Below are 7,736 nucleotides of genomic sequence, written 5' to 3'. Positions count from 1 at the left end.
AAAATTTTAAAACTTTGATGTGGGCCCACTCAGTTGGCGCCACATCTAGAGGAGTTCTGACTCAGCCAAGACTCTGTATCATTTCAAACATTTCAATCTCAATGTCTACTTTTGAATCTCTTTTGAAAATTCTCTCAATTTCAAGCTTTAAAATCGTTTTTTGAAAATTCAAGTGGGGCCCACTCAAGGTGGTGCCACATTTGTAAAAGTCAGGGTTAGACTAGGATTAGTCAATGTCCTACCTAGGTTAGATGTATAGGTGAGTCAAAATCAATTTTAAAAATCTATTTTATTTAAGTTTTAAACCATTGGTTTTTAAAGGTTTTAAATTCAAGTTTTAAAAACCAAATGTAGTCCATACTAGGTGGTGCCACATTTGGAATTTTTAGGGTTTAATTAGGTGTTAATTAGGGATTAATTAGAGTCCATTTAGGTTAGAATTCTCCAAAAAAATCATCCTCCCCATGTGGTTTATCAAAAACAATTAAAAAGAGTCCACAATATCAAAACTCTTCCTAAACAAATCAAAAAAAAAATTATAAATAGGGGACCTAAAGGGGTCAAAGAGAGCTCTTTTTCTCTTAAATTTTCGTGGCTTCTCTATTCTCTACAATACCTCCACCTTCCTCCATTGAAGCTGCAGCCCCAAGGTGAGTTATTTAATATTATTTTATTATTTTTATTAGTTTTTTTATGTTTTTTCAATAGATTTCACCATGGAAACTCCCCTTTCATGGATTTAACCATGAATTCAACCTCAAGAACCTCAAGTTCAATTCAAGAAGATGATATAACCCTGTTCCATACTGTTTTCCATGATTCTAATCCATTAGAATTGATTATTGCATTATTTTTTATATTCTTAACCAAGAAAACATGAGATTTATCCGATTAAATGAATTAAATCCATGGTTTCAATGGTAAAAGCAATTTCAGCCATGGATTGCATGTGTTTTATTTATTTATTTACTTATTCATGTTTATTACACGTTTCCCAGCATAGAGATTAATTTTATTTTACTGTTTAAGTATTTTCTTTATTGTTTTCATTGATTAATGCATGTTTTATTAGGTTTTATTAAATTTCTATGTGTTTTAAGCTTAGATCAGTAAAGAGTATGTTAGTTTGTATTGAAGTACTCATTGTAAATTTCTTATTTTTTAATATGTGATACATGGGTATGTCAGTGAACTACTGTAAAAATTTAGGATGTTTTGGGATTCGGAAACCTTGTCAAAAAAATAAAAGATTAAACCATAATTTTCAGTCATTTAGAATCAATATTGAAATTCATAGGTAACTTGCAGTTATTATATTTCTCCCATCTGATATTCGATTCAAGATCCGTAAATTTCAGTAGCTTTCTATTGATATGAACTATTTATTGTGAAATTTTGATAATTTTTAGCCTCTATTTAGTATTTTTCCTCTGTCAGAGAATCAGATTTAAAATTTAAAACTCGTTAGGGTTTACCAAAACCCTAATCTGACTTGTGTTGATCATAGATCTCAAACCATAGATCCGATTCATGATCTGTAAAAAAAAAGGTTCATTATTTTTATGTCTACTATCCAATTCTGAAATTTCAGAAATTTTTTATTAAGTTTTCTATTTATTTTTGTATTTGTAACCCAAAGTATCTGTTTTAACCCCTGTTAGATTCGTTGTATTTTAGTTCAGATTGCCGGAAGGTTTTCTCCCTAACCAGAGATGCTTTTTCCGATCTTTAAAAAAGGAAGTTTCTGTTTTTATGTATAATATACCTCTGTGAAATTTCAGAAATTTTCATGGTGATTTGACCCCTGATTTGGGTCTAACATTGGAACTGGTCTGTGAACATGGGTGAAAATAACTTATTTTAGGGTTTTAATTCAATTTTTGAATTGGAATAATGTCAAAAATATAATTTTATAATTCCAATCTAATTTTAAGATTATAACAAGTGCAGGTGTCGATTATTATCAAATTTAGAATTCATTTGATGCTTGAATAGATCAAATTACAAAACAGGGTACATGAAAGATCCAAAAACACTGCCAAAATTGTGATATTTCTTGATTTTCGTGTACAAGTTCATGTTTTTAGGGTTTGTTCATGTTTAGAATCATATTAGGATGTTTCATGTTTTATTTTATGTTTATTTCAATCTTAAATCCTAAGTTTTTACCAAAATCTATTTCAGAAAACCTTGATTTTAAGGCCATAGTCTTGATATCAGGGGCATTTTGGTTATTTGACCTAAATTTTGAAATTCTAAACCCTAATTTTCATATTTTTAATCATGTCACATCATATTTGGTTTAATTTATCTTCATTTGAATTTTAAAACTTGCATTTTACAAAATAACTTTCTGAAAACCTTGATTTCAAGGCCATAGTCTTGCTATCAGGGGTATTTTGGTCATTTTGACCCTAATTTTTGAAATTTCAAATATCATTGTCTTGCTATCAGGGGTATTTTGGTTATTCTATTTTATTTCATATTTTATTAAGTTTATATCAGGGAATCATGGAAAAATGCTTATATCTAGCAAAATCCAGCAATTTCCAGATATTGCTGGATAAACCTAGAAAAGCCAACATATCTTCACTAACAACTTTTCTAGTTTTGCAGGGACATTGAAGACTTTATTTTCCTGTATTTAAATTTGATTAGTGATGTAAATTGTAATTAAATTTGGAATAAGAATTTCAATTCCTGCATAGAATAGGATGCATTGCATATAGTTTTAAATTTTGATATATAACTGCCATGTATGCCAATTCATGCACATTTTTTTTATAAATCCACTATGGTCTACACAAATGGCACGTGCACTAGCTCTTATGGAGTTGACAAACTCGGTGGAATTTGTATTTATGGCCATAGTCAGAATACGAATGATACCTAGATTTGTAATCTTCGTATTAGCCACATTCAGCCTACACTCTTAGGCTAACTTCAAAAATGCACTGCATTTCTCAAAAATACAAAAAGGATTTCCTCAATTCCTCAAAATCAAGTCTTTCAAATCCATATTCATTCAATTCATTCATTTCATTCATTTGCAAATTCCAACTTCAATTCAGAGAAATCAAATTTCTCAAAATTTCTAAGTCTCATTCAAAAATTGATTTTCTCAAAAACATTGAGTTTTCAAAGGATATTTCAAGTGTTTATCAAGTTCAAAATTCGATTTTATAAGTTATGTATTCAATTTCAAAGTTCTAATTCAAAGAAATCAAGTTTTTCAAAGTTATTTGAAATTCCTCAGAATCGATTTTCACAAAACTTCAAGATTTCTTCAAAAATTGATCTTCACTTTCCTCAGAAATATTCTCTCACTAAGCTCATGATTTTCCAAGTGTTATCTTTTCCAAGAATCCCCAAATATTTTTCCAATATTCAAATCAAACATCATGTTTTCAAACCTGCATTTTCAGAAATTCATAGCACATGCCTGATTTTTTGTGCATTTAGGAAATAGAACACGATTTAGACTAGTTAAACAAAGCTAAGCACACAATTGATCCTTGGTTTAATTACCCCTGGTAAAGGCGCCAAGAACGATTGAACCTCGTACCGACAGGCGAGTCCCATTCCTCAGAATTTTCCTGCATTTTAAAACGTTGGCGAGTTATTTTCAAAATCTTTTTCAAAGGTCAGTTTGACTTGCAAAAGAAAAAATTTTGCGATGATAACAAAGTCCCTCATCCAGGGTTTACATTTTATGTGTCATTGCATATCACTGCATGCATTTGGCATACCATCTCATATCATTTCTTGGCATTGCACGCCATTGCATCTCATTTTCGAGATCCAGCACTTTTGTTTTTCAAAATCTTTCAATCCAGATTTGATTTTTAAACTTTTCTTTCAAGATCGATTTCACAAACCTGGATTTTAAATCGATATTTTCCATTTGTTAAACCTCAGGATCTTATTTTATTTAGAAAAAACAATCTAGATTTGTTTTAAAATCAAATTTTAACTGATTTTGATCCTCAGATGAGACCCAGCTAGGTGGTGTTGCTTCTAGATTCCTTTATTTATCAATTTCTCAAAATTTTAGAGTCCTAGTCAGATCAGGACTCTGTCTTTTCATATTTTTAAACCTTTTCAAAACTCCATTTCGATTTTAAACCAGATGTAGTCATATCCCTCATCCACTTCTTTCATTTTGGCCAAAATCTCAGAGTCTCAGTCAGATTAGGACTCTTTTTAAGAGTTTCAGTTGGATCAGGACTCTACTTTTCACTTCTATTTTTATCTTTTATCGAGAAAAACCTTTCAAAATCTTTTTTTTTGACCCAAAATTTTAGAGTTTTAGTCAGATTAGGACTCTTCTTCAGAGTTTCAGTCAAATTAGGACTCTATCTTTCATTGCTGTTTCACCTATTTTTGAGAAAATCTTCTAAAATCTTTTAAAAGAAGTCAAGAACTTAGAGTTTTAGTTGAACTAGGACTCTATTCAAAGAGTCCCAGTTGGATCAGGACTCTGACCTTGATTTCAATTTTGAGAGAATCTTTTAAAAAACTCTTCATTTATTTTGTCAGAACCCAAATTTTAAAATTAATATAATTTTATCGTAGAGTTTTAAAATTTCAGGACTCTATCCCAGAGTCCTAATCAAATCAAGACTCTATCCTGATTTCATTTTCTTATTTCATTCCTACTTATTTTCAAAAGTCCTTTTTAAAATCTCATCATTTGCTTCTCAGAAAACCAAAAATTCTCAGAGTTCTAGTTGAATAAGGACTCTTCCCCATAGTCCTAGTTGGATCAGGTTTCTGAACCTCACTTCAATTTCTATCCTACTTTCACCTGTTTTCTAAAACCCACTCATTTGTTTTCTAGAAAACCCTAAATTTTAAGAGTTTTAGTCGAATTAGGACTCTGTCTCAGAGTCCCAGTTGGATCAGGACTCGAATTATGATTCCAGTTTCCACTTTGTTTTCATATGTTTTTGCAAAAAACTTCTAAAACCTCCCTGTTTGTTCAAAATTATAAGAGTTTTAGTCGAATTAGGACTCTGTTCCAGAATCCCAGTTAGATTAGGACTCTAATTCTGATTTCAGTTTTCATCTTGTTGTCACCTGTTTTTGTAAAAAGTTCTCAAAATCTTCTTGTTTGTTTTCAGAAAAATCAAAATTTCTAGAGTTCTAGTCGAATTAGGACTCTGTCTCAGAGTTCTAATCAGATCAGGACTCTGTTCTCACTTTTGTTTTAACCCCCATTTTCAATCGTTTTTAAAAACTTTTCGCTTGTTTTTTCGAAAAGTCTAATTTTATAGAGTTTTAGTCAACTTAAGACTCTATTTCAAGAGTTTCAGTTGAACTAGGATTCCAACTCTAACTTGGTTTCTCAGCTCATTTTACCAAATTTTGAGAAAACCTTTTTAAAATTCCTTTATTTATCTTTCAAAATTCCTAAAAATCTAGAGTTTCAGTCCGATCAGGACTCTGTCCTAGAGTCCCAATCCAGTTAGAACTCTATTTTGAATTTTGTTTCTACTTCCATTTTCATTCTCTTTACCTATTTTTCAAAAATTAGTCCATTTTTGCAGAGTTCTAATTGATTCAGGACTCTATTTCAGAGTTTCGATTAAGTTAGGACTCTAACCCTAACTATTTTTTTTTACTTATTCTCACTTATTTTGAGAAAATCTTTCAAAAACCTCTTAATTTGGCTTTCAAAAACCTAAATTTTAGAATTTTAGTTGGTTTAGGACTCTAGTCTAGGGTTTCAGTTTGCTTAGGACTCTATTTTTAACACTTTTGATTTTCATTCCATGATTTTTACTCAGTTTTGAAAACATTCTCAGTTTTTATTTCAACTTTTTTAAAACCCTGATGTGGGGCCCACATAGTTGGTGCTACCTTTGGAAGAGTCCCAAACCATTTAGGACTCTATTTGGTTTAGAACCTCGATTTTATTTTCAAACTTTCCTTCAAAAACTTCTCTTTTTAAAAATCCTTCATTTCAAAAAACCTGGTTTCCAAATTAGTTTACAACCTTCTTCAAGTAGGACCCACCATGCAGGGATGCAAAACCCTAAATTTTCAATCTCATATCATTTCTTATCATTCATATCTCAAAAAAAAAAAAATTACTTAGCTTAGATGTTCTTTTGAAGTTTCTAAAAAAAAAATCATTTTTAATCCATTATTTTCAAAAATTTCAAAATCGTTTTCTGAAAAATCAAGTGGAGCCCACACTGGGTGGTGTCACACTTGAAAGTTTTGGTTAGTTTAGAATTAGTCAGTGTTCTAGCTAGGTTAGAAGAGTCGAAAGTGATTTTAAAACTTCATCTTTGCTTTTTAATAGTTTTTAAAGCTTTTAAATTCGATTTTTAAAAAAACCAAATGTGGGCCCGCCTAGGTGGTGCCACATTTGGAATTTCTTTTTACTAATTAAGTTAATTAAGTCAATTAGGGTTAGATAGAGTCCCACCTAGGCTAGAATTCTCCAAAAAATTACCCCCCATGTGCTTATTTAAACCCAATTAGGAAACTTTTTTTTTCTTTCTAAAATAGCTTTCTAAAAAATCTATAAAAAGGGGCAAATAGGGGGGTCTACCCCCAGTCTCTCTCTCATTATTTCTTGCTCTCTCTCTCTCTGTCTCTCTCTTTTTTCTCCAGCAGTTCTCCTTCTTTCATTGACACTGCAGCCCCAAGGTAAACTTCTTCCATATTATTTCACTAGTTTTATTAATTTTTTAATGTTTATTTCGTATATCTCACCATTATCACCCCTTATGTATTGGATTCAACCTTGGATTTTGTTCAAGAACCATGTAATCGATTCAAGAAGATGATCTAACACTGTTTTAGGATGTTTTCCATGATTTCAAGCCATTAAAATTGTTTATATTAATGTTTTTTATGTTTAAGCCAATAAAAAGATGAGATTCGCCTGTTTAATGGGTCAAATCCCTCTTTCGAAGGCTAAATCAAATTCTAACCATGCTTTCCCTATTTTATTTTTTTTCACTGTATTAATGTTTATTTTATTCACTCAAGCATCAAATCCAAATTTGTGACATTGTTTGCATATTTTTCTTTTTTTTTTACGTTTAGATTAGGGTTTTCAAGCTTTATCGCTAATATGTGATTTTCAATCCAAAGCACGCAGGAACAACGTTATTTCATGTGTGTTTTTCTGTTAGAAAAATCTGGTTTTTTTAGGGTTGGTTTAAGGTTTGTTAGTGACTTCTCCCCAAAAAACTGGATTATTTTGGATTCTAGAACTCTGCCAAAAAATAGAAAACTGAACCGTGATTTTTAAACCGTGAAATCACTATTGGGATTCGGGAACAACTTGCAGAGGCCATATCTCTCTTGTCAAAGATCTGATTAACAATCCATAAGTTGCAGTGGTTCTGTCTTTATGTCTAGTATTTACTGTATTTGTTTCATATTTTTTTGCATCTGTCTGCTATTTTTCTTTTGTCAGAAAGTAGAGTTAGTTTCTCAGAGCTTATTGCACCTTGTTTAAACCTTAAATCAAATTATGTCGATCGTATCTCCCTAACCGAAGATCCAATCGATGATCCATAAAAAAGAAAATTTTTCTTTGTGTGTCTTCCGTTCACTGCTAAAATTTTATAAATTTTGAATGTGATTTGTTATATTTCTTTGTACCCGAAACCAGATGCATTTATTTCAACTCGTTATATATTCGTTATAATTGATCGTATATTGTCAGAATGATATCTCCCTAACCAGAGATAATTTTTCTGATCTGTAAAAAA

Source organism: Nuphar pumila, chromosome 8 (genome assembly GCF_984573655.1).
Source record: "Nuphar pumila chromosome 8, dmNupPumi1.hap1.1, whole genome shotgun sequence".
NCBI lineage: Eukaryota > Viridiplantae > Streptophyta > Magnoliopsida > Nymphaeales > Nymphaeaceae > Nuphar > Nuphar pumila.
The sequence above is the reverse complement of the archived record's forward strand: the minus strand, read 5'-3'. Positions refer to the sequence as shown.